Below are 17194 nucleotides of genomic sequence, written 5' to 3' on the forward strand. Positions count from 1 at the left end.
GAAGAATGGAGTGTTGCAGTGCACGACAGAAAGTCACCTGACCTGGTCCAGGAAAGGAGAAGCAAGAGCAGATGAGACAGAAGGAAGGTTCCTCAGAAGCACATTGCTGGAACTGAAACTAGAAGATCAAGTAGAAGCTTACCAGAAGGATTGGGTGGGTGGGATGCAAAAAGAATAGCATGTGCACTTTCCAAAAACTTACAGGTCACTCACCGTGGCTTAAGATGGGGGGACGAAGGTGTGGTAGACATTAGCCATGTTTGCCAAATGCTCCAGTTCTCTGCCATCCCGTTGTTCTGAGTCCATTGTAAGATAGCAATTCCTGCCCCCCTCCTTGTGCCCAGGGATGGTCAATGAATTGTGAACAGAAGGGATGCCTGTCGGTTCCAGGCTGATCATTCCACTGCCAGAGAAAAAGCCACTGGGCTATTTTTCCTCTGCCATGGTGATAGGCAATGGTCCAGGTGCTGAACGCTCCATGAACCTTTGTCCCAGAATGAAGATGAGGGGGCTTGGAGTCCCGGCTGACTTGCAATTGACAAGTAGCTGAGTGAGAAGTAAACTTCTGTTACTTTATATCACTAAGCTTTGGGACTTGTCTGTTACCGCAGCATAACCTAGCCTATCCTGACTAATATAGAAGGAAAGGGTAGCAGGAGTGAGGAAAGGAGCCATGGAGGTAAACATAGGTCTAATCATGATTCGCTTCTTAAGCCATGCTAAGAAGCTTCATCTTGCAGGATTAGTGGCTGTTATTCCCTATTCTGCAGAACTCTTGGTTCCTCAGGGAAGAGAAGAGGCACAAAATATTCAGGGATCCAGGCCTCTGACCCCCACTTCAATAGGATACTTCTGCTTTTATTCATCCTTTATTAGGGTTTATTTAAATATCCCATTTTTTAAAAACAAGGCTTCACTAGCAACAACAACAAAAATAAACTAAAACCCTGGATGAATCTTGATCAGACTTGATTTTAGAAAGACCGCTCTAGGTCTGGAGAATGGAGAGTCAACAGGCAAGACTGGAGAGAAAGAGATCATTCTGGAAGCTACTGCAGGAATCCAGATGAGAGATGATGGCCAACTGAGTTAGGGAGGTGGCAGGGGATTGAAGAGAAGTGAATATATTTAACAAAATATTTGGGGGATAGAATCCACAGACTTGGTGGCGGATGGGCTCTGGGGGTAGGAGAGAGAGAGAAAGGCATCAGTGATGACTCCAAGATTTCTGCCTTGGTCCGAATGTCAGTGCCATTAGCTGAGCTGGAAATCACAGGAGGAGAAGCAGGTTCGGGGAGAAGCTGATGAACTCACTTCTGAATATGTCGATTGCTCCATGCCCCTGAAACAGTCAAGTTGGCAGGACTTGCAGGGAAGAGGTCTGCCTTCGACAAGTCCCAGTTCCACCGCTTAGTCGCTAAGGGAACTTGAGCAGTTCAACCCCTCTGAGCCTCACTCAGTTTTCTCATCTGTAAAATGGGCTAAAAATATTCAGCTTCATCATGTTGTTGGTTTATATCAAATGTAAGAGTTTATGCCAGAAGGTGCTATGGACATTCTAAAACGCCACAGAAATGGGAATAAGTAGGTGCTCGGCCGTTTCCACTCCTCAGGTGTGGTGTGACTTCTTGCCCATGGAAGTGTGAGCTCTGGCTCTGACCTTGGCTGCACTCCCTGAGGGGTGATGAGACCCATGGAATCACGGACGTGACTGAGGCTGCTATAAATCCGAAGGCCTACCCCCTCACAGACGCCCACCTCACCAAGAAACCACTGGGCCTCGTTCAGCCTTCTGCTGCTGTGTGAGGATAAGAATGTGCCTTCCGTGTCTGTGCACTCCAAGCAGGCCCTGGGGTGGGCTGGTGGAGTTTCTGGGCCTGTCATCGCCTGTTCTGTCACCACCAGAGAAGGCTCCCAGCTGAAGCAGCAGACCCCGTCCATTCAGCTGCCCATTGAAAGTCTCTTAGGCTAACCCGGGGGCCTCTGCTCCACGAGGCCTTGAGTCCTCCCCTTGGGGTTGTATATCATTATTATTCACATGTAGTTTCTCCAGCTACCTTCTTTGGTAAGATTCTAGTACCAAATCTGGTTTCTGCACGTTTGTATTGTTTTCGATTGGTTTTACAGGCTGTTATCTATATGTTACTCCCCCACCCCACCCCAATCTCCCAATTGTACTCTCCATTGGCCATCTAATCCTCTCTTTTGAAACAAAGAACTCATGCCCGAACAGGTGGAAGCCTGCTGAGTGATGACACCATCCAAAAGCAGGGGAGTGCCAGGATGGAGGTCCAGTTCCAGCTTTCAGGTGCTAACTTTGTGTTGCGTAGAGGGCAAGATGGGAGTAAACACCATTCCCTTTGTAGCCCTTGTGCCTGGCCTCTCAAATCATTCCATACGTGTCTGCTCACCAAAGGATTATGTATCACTGGGGGAGAAAGCACATATTCTGTGAGGTTGTGAGGTGTATGTCCAAGAGTCATTTGCCAATATACCCCTGCCGTTTGCTCCGCTGATGTGATGTTATTCACCCCACCCCCCGCCCAACTCCCAACAGTGCCCCTGAGGGGGGCAGGGCGCCGGCATCGCAAAAGGATGTGCCGTACAATTCCAGAGGCTGCCTGGGCAAGTTAGACACTGGGTAGTTGACCTAGGTCTTGAAGGAGTCCAGACTGGCAAGAATAAAGAGGGTCAACTGATGCTGGAATGAAGACATTTGGGCCAGTCATGGAGATCTGACTGGAAGCAACAGCAGAGTTGCTGGAATCCGACAACACATCCTCTCTGACGATTGGAGATGTCTTCAGAGGACACGTGGTACCAGCTCCGAGAGCCCTGTTTCCTGCCACGATGTGCTTCCGATGTACACATTCTTCATCACACCAGAAGGACAGTGCTAGGGTGTCTTTCTCGTGAGCATCCTAATGAAGAAATATATTCAAATTCCCCCCCTCTCCAAAAATGGTAATAAGTATTTTCATGGGGAATGAAATAAATGTAAGGAGAAGGGGAGAGTTGTCAGGGGACATTCAGGAATTCTTTGGCCTAAAGAGAAAGTACAGAGCTTTGTCTGATTCATGGTGGCATCACCAGGGGCTTTCCAATTTCTGGGAAACTTATCGCTACAAAGAAATTATTTCCAGTGGCTTGGTGTCGAGGCAATTTAGCTGACTTGAGCCAGAAGTAGGGGATTAGGAGGAAGTCTGCCTAATCGCGGGCAGTGGGAAATTGGGACGGAGCCAATGTAAATGTGGCAGGCTGGGAAACATTTCTGCCGACAGAAAGCATTTAAACAATTTTTTGTTGTGGTAAAATATACATAACATAAAATTTACCATTTTAACCATTCTTAAGTATACATTTCAGTGTCATTAAGTACACTTCCATTGCTGTGCAACCATCACCAATATCCATCTCCAGAACTTTTTCATTATCCTAAACTGAAACTCTGTATTCACTAAACAATTAACTCTTCATTGCCTACCCTTCTCTGCCCCTGGAAACCACTATTCTAACTTTCTGTCTCTATGAATTTGACTATTCTAGGAATCTCACATAAGTGGGATCAAATCGCATTTGTCCTTTTGTGTCTTGTTTATTTCACTCAGTATAATGTCTTCAGGGTTCATCCATTTCATAGCATGTGTCCAATTCTCATTCCCTTTTAAGGCTGGAAAATATCCCATTGTATGTATCTACTACATTTAGTTTATCCATTCACCCACTGATGGACACTTGAGCAGTTTCCACCTTTTGGCTGTTGTGAATAATGCCACCATGAACACTGATGTACAGATACCTGTTCAAGTTCTTGCTTTCAGTTCTTTGGGGTATATACTTAGTAGTGGAATTATGGAATCATATGATAAGTCTATTCTTTTGTGGAACCACTATACTATTTTCCATGATGGCTGCCATTTTGCATTTTCACCAGCAATACACAACAGTTTCACTCTCTCCACATCCTTGCCAACACTTGTCATTTTCTGTTTTTTTTTCTTTTTAAAATAGCTATTCTAATGAATATGAAGTGGAATCTCTTTATGATTTGGTTCACATTTCCTTAACAATTAGTGATGTTGAGAATCTTTTTATGTGCTTACTGGACATCTGTATAAATTATTTAGAGAAATACCCATTGAAGTCCTTTGCCTGTTTTTTTAAAAAGATTTGTTTTATTTATGAGAGAGAGAGAGAGAGAGAAAGAGAGAGAAGAGAGAGAGAACAAGTGGGAGGGACAGAGGGAGGGAAGAGAGAATCTCAAGCAGACTCTGCGCTGAGCGCAGAGCCGGCCGTGGGGCTGGATCTCACAACCCTGAGATCATGCTCTAAGCTGAAACCAAGAGTCAGATGCTTAACCAACTGTGCCACCCAGGTGCCCCTCCTTTGCCTATTTTTGAATTGGGTTGCTTATTTTTTGTTTTTGAGTTGGGGAGGTTCTTTATATATTCTGGATAATAACCCTATAGAATTTGCAAATATTTTCTCTCTATTCATAGGTTGCTTTCTTACTGTATTTAATATCCTTTGTAGCACAAAATTTTTAATTTTGGTGAAGTCCAATTTATCTTTTTTTCTTTTGTTGCCTGTGCTTTTGGTGTTATACCCAAGAAATCATTGTCATAGCCAATGTCATGAAGCTTTTTCCCTATGAGTTCTTCTAAGAGTTTTATAGTTTTAGCTCTTATGTTTAGAGCTTTCATACATTTCGATTTTTGTATATGGTGTAAGGTAAAGCTTCATCTTCCTTTTTTTGCATGTGGATGTCCAGTTGTAGCAGCACCGTTATTGAAGAGGCCGTCCTTTCCCCATTAAATGGTCTTGGTACCTTTGTCAAAAATCACTTGACCACATATACTAGGGTTTACTTCTGAACTCTCTATGAGATGCCACTGGTCTTTATGTCTGTTCTTGTGCTAGTACCATGCTGTCTAATTACCATAGCTTTGTAGTATGTTTTGAAATCAAGTATGAGACATCCAACTTTGTCTTTTTCAAAATTATTTTGCCTATTTGGGATCTCTTGAGATTCTATATGAATTTTAAGATGGGATTTTCTATTTATGTGCACACACACACAAAACTTTGGGATTGCATTGAATCTGTAGATTGCTTTGAAAGAAAGTATTTTTTTAAGTCATTTTCAACAGTGATGTTGTATTGTTAAACCAACCTTGTGTTTTATTTGCTGCTAGTTTAAAGCATACTTAAAAATTTTTTTAATTTATTTTTAATTGAAATATAGCTGACATACAATATTGAATTAGTTTCAGGTATACAACATAGTGATCTGATATTTACACACATAATGCAGTGCTTGCAGTAAGTGTAGTTACCATCTTTCACCATATGAAGTTATTACAATATTATTGACTATATTCCCTATGCTGTACTTTATACTGCTGTGACTTATTTTATAACTGGAAGTTTGTATCTCTTAATCTGCTTTACCTATTCCACCCGTCCCCTCAACGCCCTACTTTCTGGCAACCACCAGTTTGTTCTTTGTATTTATGAGCCTGTTTCTTTATTGTTTGCTGGTTGTTTTGTTTTTTACATTTCGCATATAAATGAAATCATTTGCTATGTGTCTTTTGCTATCTGATTTATTTCACTTAGCATAATACCCTCTAAGTCTATCCATGTTGTCACAAATGGCAAGATTTCTTTTTTTACAACTGAGTGTATATATGTATTACATATATATCACATTTTCTTTATCCATTCACTTATCAATAGACACTGAGGTTGCTTCCAACTCTTGGATGGTTTAGATAAGGCTGCAATAAACATAGGGTGCATGTATCTTTCTGAATTCATGTTTTTGTTTTCTTTGGATAAATACCCAAAAGTGGAATTACTGGATCATATGGTATTTCTATTTTTAGGAACTTCCATATTGTTTTGCAGAGTGGCTGCAGCAATTTACATTCATGCCAACAGTGTACAGATTTCCTTTTCTCCACATCCTCACCAACACTTGTTGTTTCTTGTCTTTTTGATATTAGCCATTCTGACAGGTATGAGGTGATATCTCATTGTGGTTTTGATTTGTATTTCCCTGATGATGAGTGAGGTTGAGAATCTTTTCATGGGTCTGTTGGCCGTCTGCATGTCTTAAAGTATACTCTTCAGTAAAGAATTTAGAAGAAGCAAAATAATAATAATAATGATAAAAATATGAAAAACAGAGTTCTGGGTAGAGTCAGAGAATTTCAGTTCTGCAATATGGTTATGGACATGGCCTGTGTCCCTTTGCAAGTCATTTGCATGTTCTGTGCCTTGGTTTCCATCTGATCTCAGCCCCAAAGGATGTTAAAGTTATCTCAGAATGGCCTAAATCAAGAATCTTGATATTAGGTGTAGAGCTATAGGGCTATACACAGATTTCATAGAAAAGCTTTATTAATGACATAGTTCTTATTAATCACTCTATTTAATTGAAATCGAAGAAAATCAAATAACCACATGTTTACTGACATGATGATATGTCTGCCTTATCTGATGAAGACATCTACAAAGCCTTGAGGACTATCCAGAAGGAATAGTTTAAAAGACTGAGAAGTTTGGAACAATGCGCTGCCCCCTCCACAAACCTAACTCACCCATCCCAAGCTTCCTGTGCCTAGACAAGCTATTGTCTCTTGACCATATTACTTCCTATTGATACTACAAACATTTATTACACCAACCTAAAGTCAAGTGGAGCCAGAACGCAGATGATACCCCACCTTACTACCAGCCAAATTTGGACATTCCCTACTTAGGGATAAGAGGGAATACCTACAACCTTATCTCTCGATAACAACTTCTTATCATTACCTATATGAGTCCTTGCCTGTCCAACTCCTGTATTAGTTATCTATTGCTATGTAACAAGTTATTCCAAAGCTTAGTGGCTGAAAACAAACATGTATTGCATTGCAATCTCTGGGGTCAGGAATCCAGGAGGAACTTATCTGGGTGGTTCTGGTTCAGGGTCCCTCATGAGACGACAATCAGAATGGGAGAACATATTTGCAAGTCATACACCTGACAAGGGATTTATAGACAAAATATATAAGGAAGCCATACAACTCAGTAGCAAAAACCAAAGAATTCAATTTTTAAATGGGCAAATGATCTGAATAGACATTTTTCCAAAGAAGACATCCAGATAGCCAAAAGGCCCATGAAAAGGCGCTCCACATCACTCATCATCAGGGAAATGCACATCAAAACAGCGAGGTATCACCTCACGCCATTCGAATGGCTGTCATCAAAAGACTAGAGACAACAAGTGTTGGCAAGGATGTGTTAAAAAGGGTACCCTTGTGCAGTGTTGGTGGGAATGTAAATGGGTGCAGTCTCTCTGGACAACAGTATGGAGGATCCTCAAAAAATATTAAAAATAGAACTACAATGTGATCTGGCAATTCCATTTCTGGATATATATCCAAAGGAAATCAAATCAGTACCCTAAAGAGATACCTGCACCCCCGTGTTCATAGCAGCATGATGTACAATAGCTAAGACATAGAAACAACCTAAGGGTCCATCAACAGATGAATGGATAAACAAAATGTGGTATATATGTGATATACACACACACATATTATACATACACACACACAGGGATATTATTCGGCCATAAAAAGAAGGGAATCTTGCCATTTGTGACAACATGGATGAACTCTGGGAGCATCATGCAAATGAAACGAATCAGACAGAGAAAGACAAATACTGTGTGATCTCAGTTAAATGTAGAAACTCAAAAAAACCAAACTCACAAAAACAGAGAAGAGATTAGTGGTTGCCAGAGGTGGCAAAAGGAGGATGGGGGAAATAGGTGAAGTTGGTAAAAGGGTAAAAACTTCCAGTTAGAGAAGATAAACAGGTTCTGGGGATATAATGTACACCATGGGGACTATGATGAACAAATATTGTGTTGTATATTTGAAAGTTGCTGAGAGAATAGATCTTTAAAAGTTCTCATCACAAGAAAAAAAATGTGTAACCATGTGAGGTGATGGATGTTAACTAAACTTATTGTGGTGATAATTTTGTAATATATACACATATCAAATAATTATGGTGTACACCTTAAACTTGTACGATGTTAGATGTCAATTCTATTTCAATTAAAATGGGGAAAAATAAATGATAAATTTCATTAGAAAAAATGATGTTCATCTGTTTGAAAGTGACCTTACACTTGGCTTTGTCTGTGAAGTGTGGCCAGTGGAATTGCCAGCCTTGTCTAATGAACTTGAAATTCTTGTTCTTGGAGAGAAGCATCACTGTGATGCTCAACACAGGTGTAAGCTGCACAATCACTATGGTCAAAACATTTTCTTTTTAGTGATACTAAATAGCAGACATTCTTATCCCTCTGGCTTGCCCTAGTCTAAAAGCAGGAGAACGGTCAGCATGGCATCTTTTTTTAAATTTAAATTCAATTAGCCAAATTATAGTACATCATTAGTTTCAGATGTAGTGTTCAATAATCAGTTTCGTATAACAGCCAGTGCTCATCACATCACTGGCACTCCTTAATGCCCATCCCCCATCCCCCCCCCACACCTCCCCTCCAGCAACCCTCAGTTTGTTTCCTATAGTTAAGAGTCTCTTATGGTTTGTCCCCTCTCTGATGACTTCCCATTCTATTTTCTCTCCCTTCCCCTATGGCCCTCTGCCCTGTTTCTTATATTCTACATATGAGTGAAACCATATGATAATTGTCTTTCTCTGATTGACTTATTTCACTCAGCATAATACCCTCCAATTCCATCCATGTGGATGTAAACTGTTAGTATTCATCCTTTCTGATGGTTGAATAATATTCCATTGTATATATATACCACATCTTCTTTATCTATTCATGTGTCAATGCCCATCTGGGCTCTGTCCATAGTTTGGCTATTGTGGACATTGCTGCTATAAACATTGGGGTACATGTGCCCCTTTGGATCACTACATTCGTATCTTTGGGGTAAATACCTAGTAGTGCAATTGCTGGGTCATAGGGTAGCTCTATTTTTAACTTCTTGAGGAACCTCCATACTGTTTTCCAGAGTGGCTGCACCAGTTTGCATTCTGACCAACAGTGTAAGAGGGTTCTCCTTTCTCTGCATCCTCACCAACATCTGTTGTTTCCTGTCTTAACTTTAGCCATGCTGACTGGTGTGAGGTCTTATCTGGGAAAACTGGACAGCCACATATAAAAGAATGAAACTGGACCGTTTTCTTACACTATACACAAAGATAAACTCAAAATGGATGAAAGACCTAAATAGAACACAGGAATCCATCAAAATCCTAGAGGAGAACATAGGCAGCAACATCTTTGACTTCGGTCACAGCAACTTCTTGCTAGACACATCTCCAAAGGCAGGAGAAACTAAATAAAAAATGAACTATTGAACTTCATCAAGATAAAAAGCTTCTGCACAGCAAAGGAAACAGTCAACAAAACTAAAAGGCAACCTACAGAAATGGAGAAGATATTTGAAAATGACAAATCAGATAAAGGGCTAGTATCCAAGATCTATAAAGAACTTAAGAAACTAAACACCCAAAAAACAAAAATCCAGTCAAGAAATGGGCAGAAGACGTGAACAGACATTTCTCCAAAGAAGACATGCAAATGGCCAACAGACACATGACAAAACGCTTGGCATCAGGGAAATACAAATCAGAACCACAGCGAGGTACCTCCTCACACCGGTCAGCATGGCATCTTGATGTCTCCTTTGGTTCCCAGGGTTCTGAGATATCAGTCTTCCTAACCTATCTCTGAGGCAAGTGGCAGTGATGAGGTTGGGGCTAGAAAAGCTCAGTGGAGAGAGACCAGTGCCTCTGGAGCATCTCCTGAGCAGAGCCTTTAACATTTGAAATCAATCATTCCTGAAGAGCAAGGCCGGCTCTGAGGTGGAAAAGAGCAAGTGCACCCTTTGTGCCCATCTGGCTTCCTCATTCTCTGAGGAGCCTTGTAAAGGGAGGAAATAGTGAAAGGGCCCACTCGCCACAGCATAATTATCCAGGCTGATAAGGAACAAAGAGACCACTGTCGGTGGGGTTGGCAACCAACGAGCACGGGCTTGGAGCTGGATTTCCTCCAGCGTCCCAGGACTGCTGAGAGATGGGATCATTAAGAGTTTATGGCCTCATGGAGCTATTTTAAGCCTGTTCCATCGCTTGATGCTGGCCTCGAATTCAAGCTGCCACAGATTCTTTTATCCCCCAGGAAATGTGGCTTGGGCTGAACAAAAGAGAGGCTGCTCCTTTGGAAGGAGGAGGGCCTGGGGCTGAGAGATGAGCTTGCGGTAAAAAAGGGTTTGTTGGGATAAAGAAAGGGGGGTAATCAGAAGGGGGAATGAAGCATGAGAGACTATGGACTCTGAGAAACAAACTGAGGGCTTCAGAGGGGAGGGGGTGGGGGAATGGGATAGGCTGGTGATGGGTAGTAAGGAGGGCACGTATTGCATGGTGCACTGGGTGTTATAGGCAAGTAATGAATCATCGAACTTTACATCATAATATAATAAGAAATTTTTTTAAAAAGGGTTTGTTGGGCTTAATGAGCTGCCTGTGGTGCTGCTGTCACTGGCTGCCGTTGCTGTTCTCAGGCAGCTGACTGGACGGGGGGTGCTCCTGTGGAATCAAAAAGAAAACAAGTGCCCTTACTACTCTAAGTAAGGCAAAGTAAGAAAACTATGTCCTATCCTCCTTGTTTGGAGGAAAGAAGAGTGGAGAGTGAGAAAGATAGGGCCCCTCCAGGGGCTAATGGGTCATTCCAGAAGCAAAACAAAGCAAAGTGTCACATTTGACCAGGAGACCATCATGTCTTATGCTCAGAGACTTAAAGCCCTAGGTTTTTCTTCTTGGATGCTCCCTTTTAGAGGTGTGTAGAATAAGTAGCTATCTTGGAAAAAAACGTGCTGATTATATTAGTGAGGTTTCCCAGAGATTGTCAAGGTCCATGAGTCCCCACTAGGCCCTAGCTTCTAATAAGTCATTCGGCAAAATTTTTTTGAATGCCTACTATATGCCAAGGACTGTCCTAGGCCAATTGAACATAACAGTGAACAAAGCAGACAGACATCTTTACCCTCACGGAGCTTATACCTTAATAGAGGGTGACCGACCATAAACAAGATAATTTATTAAATAAATATTGTGTCAAATGATGATGAATGCTAGGAAGAAAATAAAATCAGAGTTGGAAAGGATGGGAAGTACAGGCTTGGTGGTGGGGGTTCACAACTTAAATAGGTTAGGGAAGATGTCTTGGAGATGGGGATATTTGAGCAGAGACTTAAAGGAAGTGAAGGATCAGGATAAAAACTTCTGCACAGCAAAGGAAACAATCAACAAAACTGAAAGGCAACGTTCAGGATGGGAGAAGATAGTCACAAATGACATATCAGATAAAGGGCTAGTATCCAAAATCTATAAAGAACGTATCAAACTTAACACCCAAAAAGCAAAAATCCAGTCAAGAAATGGGCAGAAGACATGAACAGACATTTCTCCAGAGAAGACATGCAAATGGTCAATGGACACATGAAAAAATGCTCCACATCTCTCAGCATCAGGGAAATACAAATCAGAACCACAATGAGATACCACCTCACACCAGTCAGAATGGCTAAAATTAACAACTCAGGAAACAACAGATGTTGGTGAGGATGGGGAGAAAGGGGAACCCTCTTACACTGTTGGTGGGAATGCAAACTGGTGCAGCCACTTTGGAAAAAAGTATGGAGGTTCCTCAAGACATTAAAAATAGAGCTACCCTACCACCCAACAATTACACTACTAGGTATTTATCCAAAGGATACAAACATAGTAATTCGAAGGGGCACATGCACCCCAATGTTTATAGTGCAATGTCCACAACAGCCAAACTATGGAAAGAGCCCAGATGTCCATTGACAGATGAATGGATAAAGAAGATGTGGTATATATATACAATGGAATATTACTCAACCATCAAAAAAATGAGATCTTGCCATTTGCAATGACATGGATAGAACTAGAGGGTATTATGCTAAGTGAAATAAGTCAGAGAAAGACAAATATATGGTTTCACTCATATGTGGAATTTAAGACACAAAGTAGATGAACATGGGGGAAGGGAAGGAAAAATAAAATAAGATAAAAAAAGAGAGGGAGGAAAATCATAAAAGACTCTTAACTCTAGGAAACAAACTGAGGATTGCTGGAGGGGAGGGGGGTGGGGAATGGGATAACTGGGTGGTGGGCATTAAGGAGGGAACGTGATGTAATGAGCACTGGGTCTTATATGCAACTGATGAATCACTAAATTCTACACCTAAAACTAATAATGCACTATATGTTAACTAAATAGAATTTAAATTTAAAAAAATTTTTAAAAGGAAGTGAAAACAAGTTTCATGAGAATATCTATGGGAAGATTGTTCCAGGCAGAGGGAAGGATCATGTGCTCTAAGAGGTTTGGCATAGTTGAAGAATAACAAGGAGGCTAGTGTGGTCGAACTGATATAAGGGAGGAGTGAAATGGTAAGAGTTGGGGTTGAAGAGATAACAAGGACAAACACTGGAGTGCCTTATAATAAGGATTTTAATTCTCTTATGAGCAAGATGGGAGGTCATTGGAAAGTTTTCAGTACAGAAGTAACATAATCTGATTTATGGTTAAAAAAATCATTCTGGCTGCTGTTTGGAGGATAGAAGGAAAGAAGGAAAGAAGCGTAGAAGTGGGGAGACCTTTAAGAAGAAGTTGTAATAATCTGGGCAAGAGAGTATGGTGATTTGGGCCAGTGAGGCAGCAGTAGAAAGATGAGAAGTGGTCAAACTCTGATATACTTGAAAAGTAGAGCTGACTGAATTTGCTGATGGAAGGATCGAATGGCCTTCAACAAGATGGGTAGGACAAGTAGAGGAACAGTTTTGAGAAGTGAAAGAACATCAGAGGTTGATAATTAACGGACTCGGGTGCGCCCAGATCTGGAGGCGCTAGAAAAAAGGTACCCACCAGCAGCCACACCGGATGAGTCACGATGAAAAATGGATTGAAACAAACTTCATTATAGCTGCAGATAGAGCTAGTTGGTGGTGGTTTGGGGAAAGGGACCCAGCTGGACATGAGCTGCTCTCCTTCTGCCTCTCCCTTCCCCTGCCTGGAATCCAGTCACTCTATAGCCTCACTCAGCTCCATCCTGCTTGGTCAATCCCTCATGTCTAGTCTTGGGGATGATAAGGTCTCTGTAAAGATCAAGGTAGTAAAGATGTTAGGCTTTGTGAGCCAGTTGGGCACCATTGTAGTTACTCAACTCTGCCACTGTAATGCAAAAGCAGTCATAGACAATATGTATGTCAATGAGTATGGCTGTAGTCCAATAAAATCCTATTTTCAAAAGCAGACCAGGACCTGATTTGGCCCATGACCTCTAGTTTGTCATCCCCTGCTCTAGACCCATGAAGAGCTACCCACAGAAACATAGGTCTCACATGGACACTCAACCTTGTAACACGCATACAATCGAACTTCAAGATTAAATATTAGAGAGGTATCTCTGGGTAGCTATCTCTCAAATAGGGCTGTAGACTAATGTATTAGTGGCAGAACCGATGGTCTTACTGGTATTCTTTTACTCTATAAAGTGACTAATCCAAGTTGGAACTCAAAACTCCCTTTATTTCAAATAAGGGAAAACAAAGGTGGCTCGTAAGCATTTTAATTTTTCCTGAATTTACCCTTACGGCCTAAAAAAAAAAGTTACTGGCCACTGCAGAACTGTCTTCTGTCCGCCCCAAGCCAATAACACATCCTAGGTCTTATCCTTCTCAGGGCTCTGTCAGGTGACTACCTAATCCAGTTATAAATTGTTAATGGCTTCCACCTCCCCGACAATTTAAAGTCCAAAGCTTACTTTTGAGGATGGGGCACTAAATGGCCTGCCCTTTCTGAGGTCTGCACAAGTGTAGTGGTACAATTTTCAGGCTCCCAGTGTATAGAAGAGTTCAGCTCCATGAGTGATCTTTGGAATTTAGTGGCCCTCTGTCAGGCTGTTGCAATGAGCATATTTGAATAATGCTTTTTATTTGTGAAAAATGTTGGATATATTTAAAAGACATAGAGGAAAATGTGATGAACACACCTATACACTCACCACCCAGCTCAATAAATAAAATATTATAGAGCTAGTCAAAACCCTTTGTATACCCCCTCCTCGGTATCATTTTCTTCCCTTTCTTCCTAAAAGTGACCTCATCTTAAGACGGTTGTGCCCGTTCTTCGTACTTTCACTACATATGAATGTATACATATGAATGCGACACTAAACGATATCAGCTTTGAATACTGATAACCTTTGTATCAGTGATACAATAGTGTAAATATGTTTTCAAGTTGGATCCATTATTGATACATACACTTCCAGTTCATTCATTTGCACTATGTTAAACTCTCCTATTGTAAGAATATACCATTCACCCATCAGTGATTTCTTAGGCTGATTCCAATTTTATACTAATTCAGAAAAGGCTGCAGTGAACATTTTGGTTTAATCTCCTGGTACCATATTTGAGAGATGAAGTGCTGCTATTTTTCTGAGCTCTCCCCACAACGTCCATGGAAACTCACTCTACATAACAATGGCATATGTAGAAAGATAAAGTGCCCTCTGGGACCAGAACACTAAAAGGCCTTCAGAACCTCTTATCTCACTGTAGTTGGGTAAAGAGTTTTGACCTAAACCAAAATGACCAAGCCGGGAGAAGCTAAAGTTACCTGTCCCTTGACTCTCAGTTCAGTATCTTGGTTCCGGAGTGTCAAAGCAAAATATTTTTGGCCACACACTCTTCTGGCCTGGATTCACATGTATCCGTGATGGAGGGAGACTTCAGCGGCCAATAAGAATCAGGTTGCATTGTCATTCTGTCAAGTATCACATGCGGCAGGAGGCTTCCAGATTGTGGAGTCAAATCCAGAATGTCTTATGGTACAAAGGCAGAAGGTAACAGAATAGCCAGCCACCCCCTGGATTTCTGAGTTTTTCTCCAGGTGTTTCCTGCTGTTGCTCCGTAGAGCTGGACAGAAAAGTATCTGATGTTTATGGGTTTCTACCAAGAGGACTCATGTTATAAGTCAGTGAGAATCTCAACAGTTTGGACGTTAATGTGGACTGTTTTTTTTTTTTTCATAGACCATTTCCTGAAGATTTTCTGTTCCTCAATGTGTTCACATCTACACCTTTTATAGAACTGCTCATAGAGGCCGTCCATTGTCAGGGTCTGATAGAAACAGGAAAAAAAAATTTTGAAACATCAACGGATATTCTCATTATATTACCAGGTGATGATAGAGATACTTTCTACCTTTTTGCCTCTGTTCACGACATCCGTTATTTCACAAGTGTCTGATGCCACTGTCCTTAAAAACCTGAAGAACCACCACAATCCTCTTATCTACATATAGCATCCCTGCCTTGTGGTTGGTCTGGAAAACCTGCAGTTTAAACTCTTACAGACATGTTTACTTTCTTGGATTAAGTCCTTTACTGTTACCACATACTTTTTCTGTGAATTCCTCCTAGGTACGTAGCCTGAAGCCGAGTAGGCACCCTCAGTTACCCTAACAACTGTCATGCCCCATTCCACACACAAAAGCTGTTTCCCTCTCCACAGTCTAGCTCTTTCTCAGAGAAAGTTAAGCTGTTTCTACATGATACGAAATCAAGATGTAAATCAGAGTAGCTCAGTATTGCTTGTAAAAATTGTCACATAATCATACAAAAATAAAACATGGTCAAATGGATTACTTTGGATTGTGGCCAACAATTCTCATAAGTGTGATATCTATCACCAACAGCAAATGCAAAATGAAAGCTGGTAAACAGACTCACTTTAAATTTTTTGTTTAAAAAATGTCTGTATTCAGGGGCACGTGGGTGGCTCAGTTGGTTCAGGGTCTGCCTTTGCCTCAGGTCAAGATCCCAGGGTCCTGGAATTGAGCCCTGCATTGGGCTCCCTCATTAGAGGAGACCCTGCTTCTCCCTCTCCCTCTCCCTCTGCGTCTCCCCCTGCTTGTGCTCTCTCTCTGTCAAATAAATAAATAAAATCTCTTTTTAAAAAGTATGTATTTATTTTAACACATGTTAGAAAAATATAATTATTATATCAGATTCATTATTTCAGAAATACTATTGCTTAGGATGAGTCAATTTGATGAAAAATATTAAGTGAAAAATATTAAGTGACTAGGACAGGTGGTTTGTGGATATAGCAAAAATAGTGAAGGTCACACGTAAATGAGCAATACTTGGAAAATATTGATGTAAGCGGATGTTTTTGTTTCCTTCCACGGTCATTTCTTGAGAAATGACCCAGCAGTTCTAAAGCTAATTTGATTAGTATTTAAAGATATTTGTAAATAGTTTAAAATTTGTAACTAAAAACAATGCATACACTAAAGAATGTCGTATGTGCCAAATTTTTACACATTGAAGGCCAATGATGCCTTAACTTGAGCTGCTCTGTTGATTCATTTTTCGTGCAGAAGTCAAGAAAAACTTCATTTGCCATTCAGTTTAATCAAAGAATATAATATAACTCAACAACATGCAGTTGGATAAGAGAATAAAAACTATTACCATTTGTGGGCACTTGGCTGGCTTAGTCAGTGGAGCACGCAACTCTTGATCTTGGGGTTGTTGAGTTTGAGCTCCACGCTGGGTGTAGAGATTACCTAAAAATAAACTCTTAAAAAAATACTATTACTGTTTGCAAATACTTATCTTTGTGGGTCACGATATTCTTACTACTGCGCAACCAAAACCAGTTACAGATATGGACTGATACAATCGCATCGTAACTCTCAATTTCAAATGTTTGTGTTTATCATAACAGTTTTAGATTGATTAATTTTCCCTTACAATAAGTAAAGATGTGTTTGGGTTATCAAATACATTTATATTATTAAAATACTGCTTTTCTCTATTTTAACATGCTGAAGTCCTGTATAGAATTTTATTTGTAAAGGTAGCTTTCTTTCTTAAAAATCTTTTATTTCAATTCAATTACATAGACTGTATTATTAGTTTCAGATGGACAGCTTCATTAATAAACAGGCTCGAAAACCATTGGCAGAGATGAAGCAGCCAGTTCAATTACTAAATTTGTCAGTAGCCCAATGTAAAATTTTACGTAAAATGAGAGAAAGGGAAAT

At 40.7% G+C, this 17194-nt stretch overlaps 1 pseudogene; it reads left to right on the plus strand.

Annotated features, from left to right (window-relative positions):
* The first annotated feature begins 1549 nt into the window (after window positions 1–1549).
* On the plus strand, window positions 1550–1972 carry LOC123794861 (NHP2-like protein 1 pseudogene; annotated as a pseudogene).
* The last annotated feature ends 15222 nt before the right edge of the window (window positions 1973–17194 follow it).

The sequence above is a fragment of the Ursus americanus genome, chromosome X, assembly GCF_024610735.1.
Source record: "Ursus americanus isolate L20-20 chromosome X, mUrsAme1.1.p, whole genome shotgun sequence".
In the NCBI taxonomy this organism is placed as follows: Eukaryota; Metazoa; Chordata; class Mammalia; order Carnivora; family Ursidae; genus Ursus; species Ursus americanus.